General features: G+C 35.8%; 1 protein-coding gene across 5 annotated transcripts in view; it reads left to right on the top strand.

Moving 5' to 3' along the window:
- DLGAP1 (DLG associated protein 1) overlaps nt 1-19259 on the top strand; it is a 377818-nt gene that overhangs the window by 134159 nt on the left and 224400 nt on the right. For 4 of the 5 annotated variants that reach the window (XM_048939383.1, XM_048939380.1, XM_048939381.1 and 1 more), the window contains one exon: nt 6263-6373. The gene's annotated coding sequence lies outside the window, so the exon portion shown is untranslated. The remainder of the gene's footprint in view (nt 1-6262; nt 6374-19259) is intronic. The other variant, XM_048939382.1, reaches the window with a different exon arrangement.

The raw sequence follows: 19259 nt of genomic DNA, 5'->3' as shown, positions 1-19259 counted from the left end.
CTGAATTGGCAGTATATTGAAATAAGGAGTTCAGCTTTCATATTATTTACTTAATTATATTTGTAATTTACTGGGCCTCAGTACTCAGCATGATTTTTAATTGTCTGAGGGAGACTGTTAATTTTACAAATGAGGTGGAGTAAGTGTGCGTAATATTGGCTTTATGGAAGAAGGCTGATTTCTTCGTTCATTGCTAAGCTGTATGGTACTCCCATTACTAGCTCACAAGTATGGTTCTAATTCAAATTTTAGAAGTTCACTTGCCTGTAGCTGATTGTGCAGTCCCTGTTTCTTTATATTACATTATATATATATATATATATATATACTTAGTTTGTGTAGCAAATCTATGAGGTTCCTGCCCAGCACTTAAAATATGAAAAATAATAATTGTTGGTACTAGTGCCTTAATATGCTCTAAATTATGTTGTGAAAGAGGCCTCCAATGAACATCTGAAGTTATCTGACACTTGCTATCCTGGGTATCCTCACTGAAAGGATGCACTATATGTAAAATTTCTCTAAGTAGATGTTGGTAGTGGAACAGATTTAGACTGTTAGTTGGTGTCCTGATCTTTCTCATATAAAAATAGTTATGCAAGCATTTTCACTAGGAATTCCTTAATAAAAATAAGTGAACTGAAATAAATAAATACAGCAAGGGGAAAAAAAAATCAGGTAAAAACTTGATTCATTTCCTCTGCAGTATATCCTTGTTAATTAAAAATGATGTGTAGCAGCAGGACCCTAGGAACATAAAAAGGCGTCATGTGGAAAAGAAACCAAGTGGCTTTCCATGTAATAAGAAGTTGAAGGCCTGCACTTCATTTCCGTATTGAGAATTAGCTTAGTGATGATGGTTGCACTGCAAACTGACATTCTTCACAGGAGTGGTACAGAAGTGATTAGATGCTATTTTTTAGAATTACAGAAACAGCATAATTTATGTAAGAAGGGTTCACAAAGGGCCATTTAGTTGAATCCCTTGCTCAAGCAGGACTAGCATCAAAATTAGATCGAGCTGCAGAATATCTTGTTCAACTGAGTGTTCAATAGCACTGGGGATAGAGATACTCTAGCCTTCCTGACCACCTTCACTATGTTTGCCTTTATTCCTGTGCTTTGTACTTTTTCCAGGTCCTTTCTGGACAAGGCTTGCTAGAGCCATGTAGTGGAAGTTGAATTTGTCATGGTTTTAGTCTTCTTTCTGTAAATATTGTGTACTATAACTCGGCCACTTAACTCATTATGTGCTGACATTGAACCAGAAACTCGTGGATTTAGAATACATCTAATTCCTGCTATGGTGGTGACTGCATGCTTTGAAGCAGCTTCAGGTCAATCTCTTGAGTAAAAAGTCAATTTGTAATATTCTCTTCTTTTAAAAAAAAAGTCAGAAGTGACCAGGTAACCTACAGTTTGAATTGCTCTACTTCAGTTAAACATCAGAAGAAGCCAGCATGACTTTATGAAAGGTAGATTCATACTGACTAACCTGATCTTCTATGACAAAAAGACCCACTTAGTAGATGAGAGAAAGGCTGTAGATGTTATATACCTGGTTTTTAGTAAAGATTTTGACATTGTTTCCAGCAGTATTTTCCTGGAGAAACTGGCTGCTTGTGGCTTGGATAAATTTTTCTGGTTGAAGAACTCAGCTGGATGTGCAGGTTCAAAGGCATAGTGAATGGAGTTCAATCCAATTGATGGCCAGGGTCAAGTGTCATTCCCCAAAGCTCAGCATTGAAGCCAATTTTGGTTAACGTTTTTATCAGTGAGAGGATCCAGTGCAACTTCAGCAGTTTTGAGGATGATTCCAAGTTAGGCAGCACTGTTAATCTGCCTGAGGGTACAAACGGCTCTGCAGAAGTATCTGAATAGTCTGGATCAGTGAACAGAGTCCAATCATATGACATTCAGTAAGGCCAAATGCTAGGTCTTGTACTTGGGTCATAAAAACCCTATACAGTAGTATAGCCTACGGCCAAAAAGAAAAATGTAGTAGAAAAAGATGATCAGCATCTGGATAAACATAAGCTGGCAGTGTACATATGGCCAAAAAAGGACAATGGCATCCTGGCCTGCAGGATGCATTGTGTCCAGCAGGACTAGAAAGTGTTCCCCTATAGGTGGCACCGGTGAGACCAAACCTTGAATATTTGTTCTGTTTTGGGCCCGTCAATACAAGACAATTACTGAGTTTCTTGAATATGCACTGAGAAGAGCAACAAAACAGGTGAAGGAGTAGTAAACAAAATGTATAAAGAGTAACTGAGGGAATTTGAGATGTTTAGTCTGGAGAAGAGGAGGCTGAGTTTTGCCCGCATCACTCTCTCCAGCTGTATGAAAGGACATTGAAGCAAGAAGGGTGTTGGTCTCTTTTTTCAGGTGATAGAATATAAAGAAATGGCCTCAAGTTGTGTCAGGGTAGCTTTAGACTGAAAGATTTGTTTCACAGAGAAGATGGTTTAGCATTGGAATGGGATGACAAGGGAAGTGGTGGATTCTCCATCGCTTGGAAATACTTTAAGTATGGACATGGCGATAAGGGTATGTTTTAGTGATGCAACTCAGTAAGTCAGGTTGATGAGCTAGATGATTTTAGTGGTCTTTTCCAACGTAAATGGTTCTATGGTTCTTTGATCATTCTATCTAAAAATCAATGTGTGAATACTCTCCACCTTCTATTTCAGTGACTTTCTTTTTCTTGTATGCCAGATGGAGAAGTCAGTGTGCACAACCTGTTTGTTGTACCATAAAAAGATCATGAAAATGACTGTAATATCAAGGTCAGGGGTCTATTTGTTCCATGTCCTATTTCTTACAGTGTTTCAAAAACCAAATTAAGGAATATAAGAACGTGGTAAATGTATGTTCTAAACACCCATCCTTCTCAAACTACAGGTCTATGCGAGTTCGATGTTGTTAACATTTACATTTAGATAAATTCCCCCATCTGTCCAGGCTGATCTTGAATTCATTATTTGATGTCCATGACATCTGGGTGTGGTATAAATACACACTGCAGGAAGAACCACCTCCCTTTGTTCATTTGTTTTGTTTTCTTCATTTTGCAAATATGATCTTGTCAGTTTCATCTGGTTCACTGCGCAGAACAAGGCAGTGAAAAACACATCCTTCTTATAGATATGATTTTATAGTCTTTATAGTCTTCTGCAATTCACTTCTCTCTTTGATTAAACAAATAATCTGAGACTTGTTTGTCCCTTGTGCAGGGGTCATTCTGTGTATTGCTTTATCATCTTATTCTCTGTGAGCCTTTTCTAGTTGTACCTCTCTAACTGAAATACAAATAAATGGGGAAGGTGGGCAAGGAAGACTAACATACATAGGTATACACAAGTGAGATGACAAATTAAGCAAATTTTAAAACTATGAAGGCAGTATTGATTTAGCTTGGGCAGTGGACTTGGATAGTACTGCATTTAATACAGAAATACGCTGCTCTGTGACCACCTCTGATCATGTTTAGAATGCACCTGTATTTGCAGAAACTTCTTGCACTTTGCTTCTTTTGCAGTTTAGCCAATAACTTATAGTTCCGCTGGCGCATGTGTAATGCAGGTGATTCTGTTTCCTGGCCTCATTCTCTCTGTTAACACTAAATGTACCAACAAGTAAAAAACTTGTTTACCCAGGAGCGTGTTTTCAGACAAGAGAAATGCATCTGAGTAAGGTTCTCACACACGTCTTCAAACATGGGAGTTTCCATGTGTTCACTGTAGTCCTTACAACTGAAGGATCCACATAAACACCTCTTGAACAACTGCTTAATCTTAGAAAGCTCCCCAAGGGGACTTTTTAATGGAAAAATCAATATGATTTACTTGTTACAATTAAATATAGTCTGTCAATTTTATACCCTCAGGGAAAATCTAGAATTATTATGATGTAGTCAATAGCATGGTTAAATTAAAGTCCTCTCTCTAAAGATATTCTGTTGACTGAAAATCAATGCATTTCTGAAATGATTTAAAAGTAATTTCTGGTTCTGCACCTCCCTATGATCCTGTTGCCCTTCTAACTGGTTTTACCATCACATTTTCCTGTTTAAAACATATTCTTTTCTCCCTTCTGACATGTAAACCTGTGCAGCCAAGAAAGAAAAATACCTTTAAGACAAACTGTACATAGAGAGCTGGAAAGTTAGCTTTAGGCTTATAAAAATACACAGAAAATGGTTATATGCCTCGAGGGAGAGACCTTCCCTCAAAGCCAACTATACACAAAGTGCTGTCATTGGAGAATTAGTGAAAAGTGTTTCTATTCTGGCGTATTATATAGACTGAACCAGTGTCAGAAATTTTTGTCTCTTGCAAATGAGTCTTATGGTGAATAAAAAGGAAGTAGCAAAGTTCAGGCTTTGGGCCTCATCATTTTCTGCTTTTGATGTTAAGGCATCCCCAGAAATAAACTTATCTTTTGAATAGAACATACATGTCCCACTCGTGGCCCATGGGTCACATGCAGCCCTGGACAGCCAATAGTGTAGAGCCACACGATCATAAACTTTTAAGTTGGTTTTGCAGATTTTAGAGAGATTTTTCATGAGCTAATTACATGTAGCTCAAGCATGGACTGGATAGACAAGAATACTGTGGAGGGGAGGGTGCAGTGCAGCACTAAATCTACGTGCCTCTTGCCACACACAGTCAGTTGAATCAAAACCCGCATGTGTTGTACATTACATGTGCTTGTACCACACGACAAGTAAAATCTAGTGATTAGCAGTAAGTTTTCAACCCACCTGCATGTGTGTGTCTGTGAAGAGATGTGGTTTTTGCAGATATGTGTTATTTAATTATTAAACTGGGGCTCGTGATAGTTTTCTGAAATAAGTTAATAAGTTAACACATTCAGTAGTTTCATGAAAAACAAGGTTTTTATGTTTTAATTTAAAAAAAAAATGGTTTTTAAAGAAATAAGTTTTCCTTCTTTTATACTTTAATTATACTTTACATGCAACCCAAGACAATTCCTCTTCACACAGTGTTGCCCAGGCAAGTCAAAAGGAGGTTACTTATCTTATTCTCTTAGTGATTTTTTGTAAGAACTTCAGTCCAAATTTAGTTGATTTTCTAAGATGCTCATCTCATTTCTAAAGGAGTTGATTTGAGAAAATTTTATGGACCATGGGAAGTGAATCTTCACACACTCTGATTGGGCTGATCTTTTCTGAATTTATAAATGTGAGTTTATAATACTCACAGGTTATTTTTCTTACTTGCTTTTCTGACAGCCATTCCCAATGTGTGTAAAGGTGTTTCTTTGAATGAGCACATAGAGCGTAAAATAGCATAGGAGTTTTCAACATGTTGAATAAATTGTACCGATCAAACTTCAGCTTAGAAGTTTGTGTCAATTGCATGCTTAGCAATATGTTTATTCTCTCCTTAAGATTATTTTCCAGTAAAAGTTTCACTGGTGCTTTTCACTGCATTTATAATAGAAGGGATTTATTCTTATTCTGACTTGTACTTTTGAATTGCTCAAACTAAAATAAATTGATAAGACAGGCTAGACCTTTAAGTGATGAGAAAACTTGAAATAGTGCCGTAACTCATAGAACTCAAACACAGAGCATGTTTATTTCTGTTAGTTTCAATGAGTAGTACTTGAGAATTTAGAAGGGAAAAATATTTATATCGCTTTCTTTACCAGAGAATTAAAATGGCTTGGAAATAAGTATTTTCAATGTATATCATTTTCAAAAATGTATATATTTAAATGTGCAGTAATTTGTTGTTGCAGTTTTGTCATCCACCCAAAGAATGTTGTTGAAGCAGTGCCATGTATATAGTTGCATGCTGTGGGGTGTTAGAACAACATTCTCTCCCCGATAGAGGTAGCAGAACTCCATGGTGTAGTTATACTGTTAGAAAGGCTGTGATAGACTAGGGGGAGGTATTCTTACAGAATCAGATTTTGGAGGGCAAACGCATGTATCTAGTCTTGTCTTTTCCTGTCAGAGTCAGCAAAGTATGTATATGTTGTGCAAGGAGAAAAGAGCACGAGATGGCACCACAAATCCAGCATTATGCATTGTAAATACTCCTTTTTATTCATTCTTTTCTTTGTAAGGAGCATTGGTGCCAAGTAAAAATTTTGCCACAGTGCATCAATATAAAAGCCTCTCAACACTGCTGTGATTTTTATTGAATACAGAGCTTCTTGCAATGTTAATAATTTCATGTTGTCTCAGGCTAGTAGTTTTAACTGCTACACTTTGATTATGTTTCAGAACAGTCGAGCATCAAATATTGAAACTGACGTCTGAATTAAAAAGTGTGCAAAAATTCTCTTCCCTCTTTAACTATTGAAACAAACGAAAATGGAAATCTGACTAAAGGAGGTGAGTCTTTTCTTCTTACTCTGATAGTTCTTGATCTGTCTGCATAATTTATTCACTGTTCTCCAGATTTGCTTGTAAAAGACAAGAAGCCAAATGATTGCAAATTGTGAACTGTATTAATGGAGATGAAGATAGCTTCATAACTTGATATTTTGGCTTAGAAAACCACATACATGATAACCCACCTTTGTACACATGGAGATCTGCAGGCTGCACAGAGTTAGTACCAGGTGTATTGGAATGTTGTGGTGCCTTTGTAAATTGCATTTTCGTGAGTCTGACATTAACAGAAAAATGTAACATACAAACTAAAAGGTTTAATAGGGCCTCGTATGGATAGATGTATGAGTTATGGAACGAGTTTAAGGAGTATGAGAGTGGGATTGATTTGGTCTGGGGGAATATAAAGAGAATCAGAGCCAAAAAAAAATAAAGGCATCATAGGGAGTTATAGCAGCTTGGAAGCAATGTAGAAATGGCCTAGGGAAGCTCTAGTAGAGACACTTTTTTTTTCATGTCTTCAACAGCTTTTTATTTTATTTTATTTTGTAACACTACAACCTGCTGCAAGCTAGACGTTACTCATCTGGTAGACATTCTGAAGCTATTTAACTATTTGCACTTTATTAATTACCAGTACTAACATGTAACTTATTACTTACATGTATTTATATAAATTGCTGGACATCATTAGACACACACACCCTCAATAAAAAGTCTTTCACCTTAGTTCCTTGTGGCTTTAACAAAATAAAGTCCTGGATCCAGTTGAAGTTCTTTTAAGTACTGGAATCTAGTATGTGACAATGATGTGTTCCTCATGTTGTCAAGAACACAATGCAATGAGTAGGGCCCGAAGGGTTATAGTAAATGTGGTTCTATCAAGCTGGTGGGGTTTCTTTGGGCCCCATTTTAGGGCCAGTTCTCTTCAGTGTTTTTGTAAATTACTTTGGTACAGAATTTGAGCACTTAGTAAATAAATTTGCAGATGCCAATAAACTGAGAGGAGTTCTTGAATTCCTCAAGGGTTGAATTCTTGAGGAATTCTTGAATTCCTCAAGGCCCTGCCAAGAGATGTTGGCAAATCAAAGGACTTTGCAATCGCCGATTGTATGAAGTTGAATAAAAACAAGTGCTAGATTCTGTACCTGACAACACTGACTCTGTGTACAGACTTGAGGATGAGAGGCTGGAGAGCAGCCTGCAGAAAGAGATGTGGGAGTTCTGATCAACAGCAAGTTGAATCTAGTGAGCAACATGCCCTGGCAGCCAGAAGGGCTGATGGCACTCTGTTTTCATTGTTTTGTAGTACTGATTGAGTGAAAGAAGTATGGCATGGAACAGGGCAGTGGGCACAGCCCTTAGCTGCCAGAACTCAAGGAGCATTGTGACACTGCTCTCAGGGGTGGGGTTTAATGTTAGAGTGGTCGTGTGTGGAGCCAGGAGTTGGACTTGATTATTCTTATGGGTCCCTTCTAACTCTCAGTATTCTGTGATTCACATTGTTCAGTGTTTCTTAGGATTGTGCTTAACTTTGCACCTACGTTTGAGCGTACGTCTTTTCTAAGGGGTGAAACAATTTTAAATGATGCTCTAAAAACAATATTAAAGCTGCATAGTTACCTCTGTGAAAATTAGAAAATGCCAGAATACACGTTGGCAGTTCATTCACACCATGACAAGTTCCTTTCTAACAACTTTTTTTTTCCTCACTGTTTTACTTGAAGTTCACCTTAGTACCCGTGGGCTTCTTGGGCAGTGCATATCAGTTCACTGCGCTTTGTGAATCAAGCCTTTTTGCTTTGCTTTAACAGAGGAATAGGCAATAAAGCTGTAAGTTACTGAAGAATGTATTTTGACTAATGACATGTTAATTAGAAAGAACAGGGAGGTGGTCCATTTACTTTCATAGGGAACATATTACTGATATATGTTATTCTACGTCTGTGAAATTTGTTTAAAAGAAATTAAATGGGAATTAAATATACCATTAAATGGCAACGTGTTTGTCAGCAGCAAGAGGATGGATAGGCTTTGAAAAAAAAATAGAGGAAGAGAATCTAAATGAAATATTTGAAGAACACAGAAGAAACTGTAATGAGACAGAACAAAATGAATATAATTGATCATCTACAGAAAGAATTCATGAAAGATGTGAATCTTAAGGTCTTCTTGTCTTACTGAAAGATAGTGTGTAGGATGCTTTGTTGTTAATTATGCAGTTGTCTTAGGCTCTTCAAAATACTGTTCCTTAGGAAAAAAGAAACACATGACATTGAGAACAAATTACCAGTTGAAAGATATGATGGTCTTTGATGCAGTATAACAGAAGGTATGAGGTATTTTACTAATGATGCCAGTTTAAATGTAACAGCTGTAATGAGGAAAAAAATTAGAAGTACTGCTTCAGGTAAAGTACACTGAGAAGGCAGAAAAGCTTAGAATTAGGCAAAGGTAATGAAATTAAGTACAAATAAAATCAGCTTTCAGGGGCTAATTATGGTTGTTGGGTTTTGTTGTTTTTTGTTGTTGGTTTTTTTGTGGGTTTTGTGGTTTTTTAAATATAGGCAACACTTTCCATTATAACTTGAATGGCAGTTCCCTGTGAATCAGAAAATATAAATTTAAAGAATGCTATAAACAGGCAAATCATATTGTCTATTAGATAAAATACAAAATTTCATATGAAAATGCACTAGATAATTCATTCCCTTCTCTAATTATGTAAAATGTATCAGCAAAATAAAAAACAGAGATAATTCTTTCAAGCAAGAGTATGCAGGCCATGAGAGATATGTGGTGAGATGCTATAGATTCTGGATTTTTTTGCCGTATGAAAAATAGTAGTTGTACAGTCAGCCTTCATTAAAAAAAGTACTCATGAATTTAGTTGTAAAGTGCCAAATGCATTTTTGCATCCAGTGACAGTTAGTACTCCAGGGAATATCCATAACCTTTTGGGGTGAGGTGGATACAGAAACAGCTATAAAGTATCAGAAGTTACATTTCTAATGATAAGTAAGGAAATGAAACAATCATTAATGACTAACATCTATAGACGTTTTTAATAATATAAACCTTTATATGCATAAAATATGTCAAGGTACAAAATCATAATATTTTATTTCAAAAATGAGAAAATAACCAAGTTGGCAAACTCAGAGGAGGCTCATGAGTTAGGCTGAACGTTCTTTGTGAATCCCTTCCAATTCAGGTTATTTTATGATTCCATGAAGAGGCAGAGAAAGTAACTTCAAGGCAATGTTGCCTTCTACTCAACCTACCTCTATTTCCTTGGTGTGTATGGGATTGTGGAAGAGGTAAAAAATACCCAGATAAGTAAGGAACTGTCTAGTCTTTTTTTTTTTTTTTTTTTAAACTCGTTTTCTTCTTATTTTATGTCCTACAGAATGCTAATGTTAATTTTTAAAAGCTTTTCCTTGACTTTTCTTAGAGTGAAAGGCACAAGCTAACAAGACTCGCTTGCTTGTGAATGCATGACAGGCAGTCCTAAAGCCAAGGGACGTAGTATTAGAGATATGTGACAGTACTGTAAGGTCAGTAAGAGAACATCACTCAGGAAATAAAAAATTCAACTTAAATATTTTTCTATGTTCTTTCTTGGGCATCTACTTCCACCATGGTTTATGTCAATAGCTCAGTAGGCATTTGAATTCACCCCGCATGGTGCTTCTCTAAGTGCATACCGCTGGAAGTAGATGGCTGTAAGAAGTTTGTAGTGGGTAAATCTAATGACACCATTAACTTTGAGAAAGGGAACGTTTGTTTTATTCCCCATCATTCTCTTCCAGTACAAATTTCAAATTGAACAGAACAGGAAATCCTACTTATTCCCATGGTGTAAAATCATGTCTCTGAAATGATTCACCTGTCTTAGAAACAAGCTGATCTACATAGCTATTACTGCTTCTAGGCTGCTGATGCTGGGAGAGATGTCTTACTTAGGTTTCAATTCCATGTCATAAATAGTCACAGGCATGATGGTAAGTATCTCACAACCTCCTAATGCCTTGATGGAATCAGGGGATTCTCATGCATCCTCGTACTGCAAAGACCACAGCAAGCGAAATCTGTCTAAATGTTGTTTGAATTTGTATTTTTATATGATTGTAACAGCTAAAGTGATAACATCAGCAAAAATCCAATTCAGATAATAATTTCTGTTCAGTGTTCAAGCAGGAAAGTCACATTATGAAAAAATGAAAAGAGAATTGTCTTTACTGAGCAGTGAGAGTCTGGAAAAAGGTACATTAGCACTCTCTTCCAACTCATAGTGTAATACAAAATACAAAAAAGCCTTATTTTATGTGAAACTCTCTCTGCCACGTTGTTATTATTTTAAACTGTTTCTGCATTCACTTTTACTTCTTTTGTATAGACCTTTTGTTCCCTTTCCTGTCAGCTCCATTAGCTTCTTTTTATGTATAGCAGGCACCATTTTAAAAACTGGTTATTGATTTGAGGAAGTGGCAGGATAACAATGAGAAAAAAGTTGTTCTGTTCAAGAGCTGAATGGTCAAAAGAGACCACAATTTTGGTTGGGTGCAGTGACCAAATTCTCAAGATCAAATGAAAAAACAAGGACAATTACTTAACAAATTAGCATTCATAAAGAAAACAAAGTATCATCATTGATTTTGCTCCTAACTCATGAATTTACATGAGCGCTTTGCCACAAATATTCATTTTACTGTTTCATTTTAAAAGAGGGGGAAAAAATCAGTTTTATAAAGTCAGCACAATGAAATTCATGCTTAGGGGTTTGAGAGCTGGCTAGGAAGTTCTTGCAACTAAAATTTGGGTCATTATGATCTTGAAATAAAAGGACAATATCAAGAAGTGGAAGAAAATAAGAAATCAATTAAAGTAAAGTCTGCAAGTTCAAATATTGGTGATGTGTTGGGAAGAGTAAGTTACTTAAGTATTTTGAGTGGATTTTTATGAGGGCTGCTTTGAAATCAGTGCCTCCTACTTTGTGGTATTTGCCCACAAAATCAGAGGCTGATGGTGGCACAGCAGTAGAGGATGAACCTTTCCACCAATATTCTGTTACGTCTTGCTGTATGACAGATAGCAGCGGAGGGGCAGTCTGATAGAATGGCATCTGACACGAAAGTGCATTCCTCCATGAAGAAAAGATTGCACCTGTTTACATTCATTGATGTTTGCTGAATGTTTGTGAAGACCAAACAGTGGGTGTGAGTACAGTGAGGTGGTGGGTGATGTGTTTCAGCAGCAGTGACAGTGGGTCATCTTTGTTGCAGATTTTACAAAGGCAGCCTTCAGGCTCTTGCCCATTGCTGGTGAAAATGTATAGCTAATGGTGGTGACTGTATTGAAAACTTTTGTTTCACAGGTGAGAGTTTTCTCTATCAGCTAGTGTTATTTTGTTCTTTGTATCTGTTGTAGCTGCAATGGAAATAAAATGGGAAGCATTACTTTTGGAGCAACCTGTGAGTTTTTAAACTGCTGTTTTATGTGTTCTGTATCAATATGGACAGGTGTAGTGGATAAAAAGTAGTGTGAAAAGAGAAGAGTGCAAAATGGGGGTGAAGTACCATAAATAAAAATTCTGTAAAAGATTTTTTGAGGGCATATGTTACTAGTTGAAATTCTGTAAATTCCGTAGCTGGAAGGTTAATACACTGCTTGGGCTTAGGAGCAAGAGAACATTGTCCCTTTCACAAGTACAGCCACTTCAAGGCTCCCTTCTTATGTTACACACATTTGAAAAAGTTGTTGAAAATTAGAGAGACTTCGGGAGAAGCTCAAGATCAGTTTAGGCTTTGATTGCTGTGATGAGACAAAAGATACACAGCCTGTTAGGTTCAGTGGAGGGGGAGATGGAAAACTTTTGTCTCTGTGGAAGACAGCAAACCAGTAAGGTTCTGGGACTCATATCCAATTACAAAAAGAGATCCAGTGCATTGAAGCTAAATCTACAAATGGAAGAAAAAGTATATTTTTAGACAGGAGTAGATAAACACTGGAAAAATCCACTAAGCAGTTCTGTACATTCTTGTAACTTAAAAGATTTCATTTGATATTTGTGCTAAGATTGCTGAAACAGTTTGGGGAATTAGATGCTCAAGCGTCCTTGAAATGTGTTCATTAAATTCTCCAAGATCTCATGGGTTCATAAGAAATTTTTAGAAATGCAGCAAAGCTGAAAGCAGTACTCTGTTTTTTCAGTCACAGACTGTGGAACTTGACAGAAGGTGTTGTGTAGTAGTGTGAGGTGTTCTGTGATATGTTACAAAGACAGTTAGACTGCATTGTGACAATGGCATCTCCTGCCAACAGTCAGCGTATTTGTTTTGTAAGTGAAAATAGCTAAAACCTATTTTGACCTAATAGGAAACTACTGAGATTGATGCTACTGTACTTTCAAAGTGTTTTCTTGCACAGCATCTGTTTAACAAGGTTCTGATTCACTCACTATAGTAACAGAATGCTAATTCATCTCCATTCTTCTGCCACTGGTAGGGAGGAAAAAAAAAAAAAAGTCTGTGTGCACTGGTAGCATCCAGCAGCTTAGCAACTGTTTTTCTTTTTCTCTTGGACTTTCAAGCATCTTCTTTGATTGCCAAAGCATAAATGGGCTTTCGAAAATCTACCTGGGATGTGAGCACCTCCAAAGAAGGTGCCAAAATATGAGAAGATAAGCAAATTAACAATGCATTTGTTGTTTTACTGTCATGTTGTCTATAGAAATAATTCATTTAAGACTATTGTCTACCACCAGGAAAACGTTGATCTTCAGTAAATGAGTCTGGTTGTCTCAATTTCACCTTGGTGAGAGTTGCACTGAATTAGGGGCCACATAGATATAGTGAACATCCAATCACGCACCAGTACAAGTAATAATTTCACTGTCACTGGACATGACAACTGTTACAGTAGAACTGATGTATTTTCTTCAGTTTTTACAGTTAACTGACTAGGTTCTGAATGGCTAAAAGCCAGTGGTCCTTGAAACATTAGTGACAGATTTGTAAACAGTACAGGTAATATTTGCAAGTCAGTTTCCTACTACTTCACTATCAGATGCAGAGATGCACATCTGAAATATTGTGCTCATTAGAAACAAAGTAAAGATCAGCTATGGATGAAAAAAACTGCTATATCTATTGAATCAGAGTTAGATTTTGTCCTGAGTTTGATTTACTCACAAAGGTGGCTTTTGTGAAACCCTAGTAATCTGAATTCTGCCTGATAAACTGTAAGTGTGACTCAGTAGTCTAGAACGTTACAGTTTTAGTGTGTTCTTCTTTCCTTGAGAGTTTTTGCAAGAGTGCAAAAATTAACAACGTGGAAGCAATTAGAAAATTTAGTAGAAAATGGCTCATCTGCTTGTGGTTATTAACATTTAATGAAATTATGACTTTATTTCCTGCTATTGCTAGACTGCTTTAAGACTTGCTTTTTGTTGCATAAGAAAACAGGCTTATATTAGCTCAATGTTAAAATCTCAGGGTATAAGTGGTTGCATTTTTTTTTTCTATAAAAGTGAATATAGTTGTGTAATAATACAATAATAGTGTAACACGTGTTAATAGTGTTGATAGTGTAACATACAAAGACTATAATGGTTGATATATCGAACATGTTTTGGAAATCTGTTTATCCAAGACATCAATGTGACAACAAACATATATTAGGTTGTTGGGGTTGTATTGGTATACAAAACCTATATTTTATGAGCTATATGTCATTATCACAATAAAAAGTCTGCTGATTAGATTGCTGCAGTTCCTATCGTTGTCCTGTAGAACCTCCACATGAAAGATGAAGTCCAACAAGGGGATGCAGCAGTATGTATTCTGGACAAGTTATTCACCAAAACTGCTGTGTGTATTCTTTCCACAGCTTTTGTGGTATCTTGATGTTGGGGGCAAAAAAAAAAAAATAATAAAATAAAATAAAATGTAAGACAGTTCTAGAATATATTATGTTTTCCATATAAAGACATTTGAGTTGAAGGTGCCCAATTACAATAGTTTTACATTTCTGACTGATAGAAAGAATGTAAGTACAAATGTTAGTATTTGTTGATATTAGGAAAAACTTTTTCTCTCAGAGAGTGGTCAGGCATTGGAATGGCTGCCCAGGGAGGTGGTGGAGTCGCCATCCCTGGCAGTGTTCAAGAGGCGCCTGGATGAGGAGCTACAAGAGATGGTTCAGTAGCTTGTGGCACTGATAGGAATGGGAGGGTGGTTGGACTGGATGATCTTGCAGGTCGTTTCCAACCTTGTGATTCTGTGTTATTTCTGTGAGTAAGTCCAAAAGGTAACGTTCTTGCTTATTTCAATAGCCTTATAATGCAGCTGTTCTTACATATACTATATACTCTACTTTTATCCTGTGCCACACAGAAGTGTCTTTCCAGTATGTCTGTTGTGATTTGAGTTTCATATTGCTATCTGAAGATACTTTGTGATCTGTAGCAAGTAAGGAAGGTGTGCTGCTTCCATATTGGTAGACCCAGATAAAGTTTTGGACACAGATAAGCTAAGTAAGTTCAGTTCTTGGTTTGGCTAAATGATTCTGAGAAATATTTGCAAATGATTAGTAATCTAATCATTAAATGACATTACATGTTACATTATATATAAGCATGTTTATTTTTGCACATATATATATATAGTTTTCTAAAACATTTTGTGAAAATAACAATAAATATAATTTTATCTTTCTATCCAATTTGAAAATGTAATTCAAAAATATGTCAAAAAGATGAGGGAATCTGGCTGTCACATAAGGTACAAATTGGACTGATTAGATCAAAACGTATTTTCCTTAATATTTGACATGGAATCTGCCCATAAGGAAAATAATGCTAGGCAGGACTGAGGGCAAGTCAGTATGACATCAAGAAGAAAATTACACAATTGGGTTGAAATGTGATCTAAAATAATGGAAGAGTTTCTCAGATTTAAGATCAGTAGCAGCCCAATATAAGATCTAAGAAATTTTGTAGGAAATGCAACAGTTTTAGTTCACTGGGTAGAAGAGGGCTGTGTTACTAAAACCAGCACTTCCAAACAGATGCTAATGAACATTTGTTGGATCATCTTTTTTGGGTGGAAGGTTATAACAAGGATGGACTTTATCCTGAAGCAAGATTTCTGATCTCGCTTTGACTCCATGATATTTGGTGACACCAGTCAGATTTCTTAAAGTATCATGAGAAGAGTTAGTGTCTTAGAGCAACAATAAACAAAGATGCACAGGCTGTAGGAAAAGCCTGACAGAACCAGATATAGAACAGCATAATTTTAGAAATTACCAGCTGTGACAGAGCATCTGTTTTAAGGTTAGAGAAATTCATGTATTGAATCTGTTTGGATAGTGGATTGATCTCTTGAGATATCAGTAGCCTGAATTTCTGAGAAAACAGAAAAGTGTTGCATCCTGATGTCCTCGTATTACAAGAATTTATTTGTCCTACGCTTCCTGACTGCCTGACCCTTCAGTACGGTGGGTTTTGTATTTTCAATTACTAAACTCTATTGCATGATATTATGGTAAGATTGAGCGCCTGTAGCACGTTCTCTCTGAGTAACTGGTTAGCTGCCAGGGAAAGAGGAAAAAATCGATAATACCAATACTTTTTTTAGCTCTTAACTTCTAAATCAATTGTTTCACGCATTAAGTAGCTCTCCTTGAGTATACAACTCTGTGTGGCTATTTTGTTTTGATTACATTTATTTTCCCAGTGCTTTCTTCATATTTAAATAAATTTGTCATAACAAACTGAAGGAAAACCTTTTTCTTCCTCTTTCAATAATGTGAAATTGATTACGTTCTGGACTCACGTACCTGGCATGAATTGAATTACCCGCTTTCAGCTTACATTAGATACTTGATTTGTAATTAAAATCCAGATGATAAAACAAATTAAGAATGATAAAAGTAGTCTATTGATTCAGTAGGTGACTTATTTCCTATGTTACTGCTGTTCTGCCTCACATGCAGTTCCATTTGCTTTACTAATTGTATGTAAAATGTTATTGTATTGTGGTTCTTCATAACAATTTTGATACATCATCAGAGATCCTTCTTGATTAGAATGATTGAAAAGGATTGGTGGAAAAACATGTGTGATAGTTACTGATTTTCTGAGTTTCTACAGCTCCTTGAGAAGCTGCAAAGCAGTGTATGCACTTCTGGTTGTCAGTAATAATCTCTGTTTCAATTTTTGAAGTGAAATAACCCATAATTTCATATTCATATCACTCATATATAATGTCAGATTGAAAAACTGTTATCCAGTTTTCATAACATTTGTGTAATTAATTATAAGATTGCAAATCACATTAATTTCTAGCAGGAAATGTTACTTTCAAGTTTATGATGTATGACTTGTTTTGAGAATTGTACACCTTAACAGAATGTGTTATTCAGATAATAGCTGAAGTGGAATTGGGCGACTGTGGTAGTCCATGAAGTTTGCCCTGCTTGTGCTTAGCAGGTTTCTTTCTTCCTGGACTTTCTTTGTAGGAAAGCTGAGGCATGCAAATGCTTGGACAAATTAATTTGAAAGATGTTATACTGTGGTCTCAGAGAAATTCACCTCTGACTTGAAAAACATACTGTAGAGTGAGAATTTCATTATTAATATTTTTTCTTTCTACTGGGATTTTTCTTACTGTTGTTTTTTTCTATTTCCCTTAAAGAACAATAGCTATGTCATAGAATACTTGAGCTCTCATGTATGTATTTACTAAGGATAAATTCAAAGTAACATAAAATTTACATGTAAAAGCAAGACACCTTAATAGTTTCTGACCACAACGAATGACTACTCATACTACAGTTACTAACCAACCACCCCAAAATAATTTTTCTGCATGAATAGAGGCATCCTCCATTTTCAATTTTAATTTGCTGTTTATTTTGTTTGCACCTATTTTTGAAGGACAACCTATGCCCAGTTTTTTGTCTGTTTTTGTAAACTCCTAAATGGCAGAATAGTAAGGGAAAAAAAAACATTGATTTACAGGTATTATACAATGTACACCTGCAATGTATACTGCTATGTTATATACAGTGTCCTGTTTAATTTATAGTACCTAATCCTTTATAATCCATCCTATCCTTCCTATTTTCAGTATTGCCACTGCTTAGATATCTAAGAGAGGCAACATGCCTGCTGCTGTATTTAGCACTTTCACAAGGCTGAAGTTACATATGTAGTTTTATAATGTATTTATTTTAAATTTTAAATTAAAAAAAAAAAAAAAAAAAAAGAAAGCAAGTGAAAATAGTGACTGGGTAACTGAATAAATGAAGGGAATTGTAGGAGTTGTGCACAGCCTTGTTGTATTGACTTTCTGTCAGATTATGTGTTAAGTATGTAACCTTTATTGTTTGACTGCTCAATTTGCAGTGAAAATAAGAACTTCTAACTAGTTCTAAGTTTTTAATGCATTGAATGATACGCTTTGGTAGTCTATGGGAAATTAATTGGACAAACTGGTAACGTTCCCTTGCAGGGTAAAGCCTTCTGAGAACTATTAAGGTAAATTCTAATGATCATCCATATTTTATTATCATTCTATGAAAGCTTCAAATCATAGAGTCATAGCATCCTTAGAGTTGGAAGGGACCTTTAACGGTCACCTAGTCCAACTCCCCTGCAGTGAACAGGAATATGCACAGTTAGATCAGGTCGCCCAGAGCCTAGTCCAGTCTTGCTTGAAAGTCTCCATGGCCAGGGCATCCACCACATCTCTGAGCAACCAGAGATGATAATTTAAAGGTTATTTGAAGGTTATTAATAGTAAGCATATTTTAATTGTAGGTAAATTTTTATGGACTTTTTTGATTCATATCACGTTTCTGATAAAATGCCTCAATCAAAGAATCAGTTCCAATTCCTCCACTTCATGGACTTCATATTTTAAAAGCGTTTCCTTACCAAGGTTCTATCTAAACCATCTGTTAAAATTTACAGCTGCTAAACGTCATGAAAGTTAATAATCAAAAACATTTATGCAAGTAAAGAATGCCTTGCTTTATAAGAAAATTGAGAGCTTTTCCAGAGCACTACTACTTTGTTTTCACTTCATAGATCCTATATTGTGATTAATCAATTAAGAAAGTATTAGATAATATCTTCTTACATGGGTAATTATTAATTAATAATGTTATTCTAACTACAAATTACAGTATATAGGGAAACATAATCTGGAACACACTGTGAAAATAGAGTAGGTTGAGTAACACATTACCATAGACAGAATTAGGAAAGCTCTGGATAAATAGGGGAGTTGAAAAAATAAAAATACTTCTTACCTCACTGACAAGTTGTTTTTTAACCTTTAGTCCTCATTAGGCACTCAACTTCTGTTTTAGTGAAAAGTGGCTTGTTTAATGTTAACGTTTGTTAGGTGGGACACTAACATATTGACAGAATTAACTTCTTTGAGTTCGTTAATGTTACTGTCTATAAAATTTAGGTGGTAGTTTTTCATTATTCATAATTATCTCTGCAAACTGAAAACTGGTTAAGAGAGCCCATTTCAACAAGAAAAGAGGGAACTTAAGGATCCTAACATCTGGAACGATGAGACAACAATCCTAGATTCTCATGTCAAGATCGTGATCATTGCAGTAAATGTCCATTGTATGGTCTGAACACTGATTGACACAAGTCCTTATCAGGATCACTTATTAAAATAGTCAGTCATCATGGTTTAGTACTTTCATTACCAGGGAATTAAATACATTGCTTTTAAATAGCAGTCTCTCTTGCTTGGGCATTATAAAAGCCATGTGCTGACATTTTGCTAAGGCATGAATGTCATTCCATGTCAGTACATTTCTTTTCTATGCTTTCATTGCCTAAAATAAAAGAGTA

The sequence above is a fragment of the Lagopus muta genome, chromosome 3 (genome assembly GCF_023343835.1).
Source record: "Lagopus muta isolate bLagMut1 chromosome 3, bLagMut1 primary, whole genome shotgun sequence".
Lineage (NCBI taxonomy): Eukaryota > Metazoa > Chordata > Aves > Galliformes > Phasianidae > Lagopus > Lagopus muta.
Note: the sequence above shows the minus strand (reverse complement) of the source record. Positions and strands in the feature narration are given on the sequence as shown.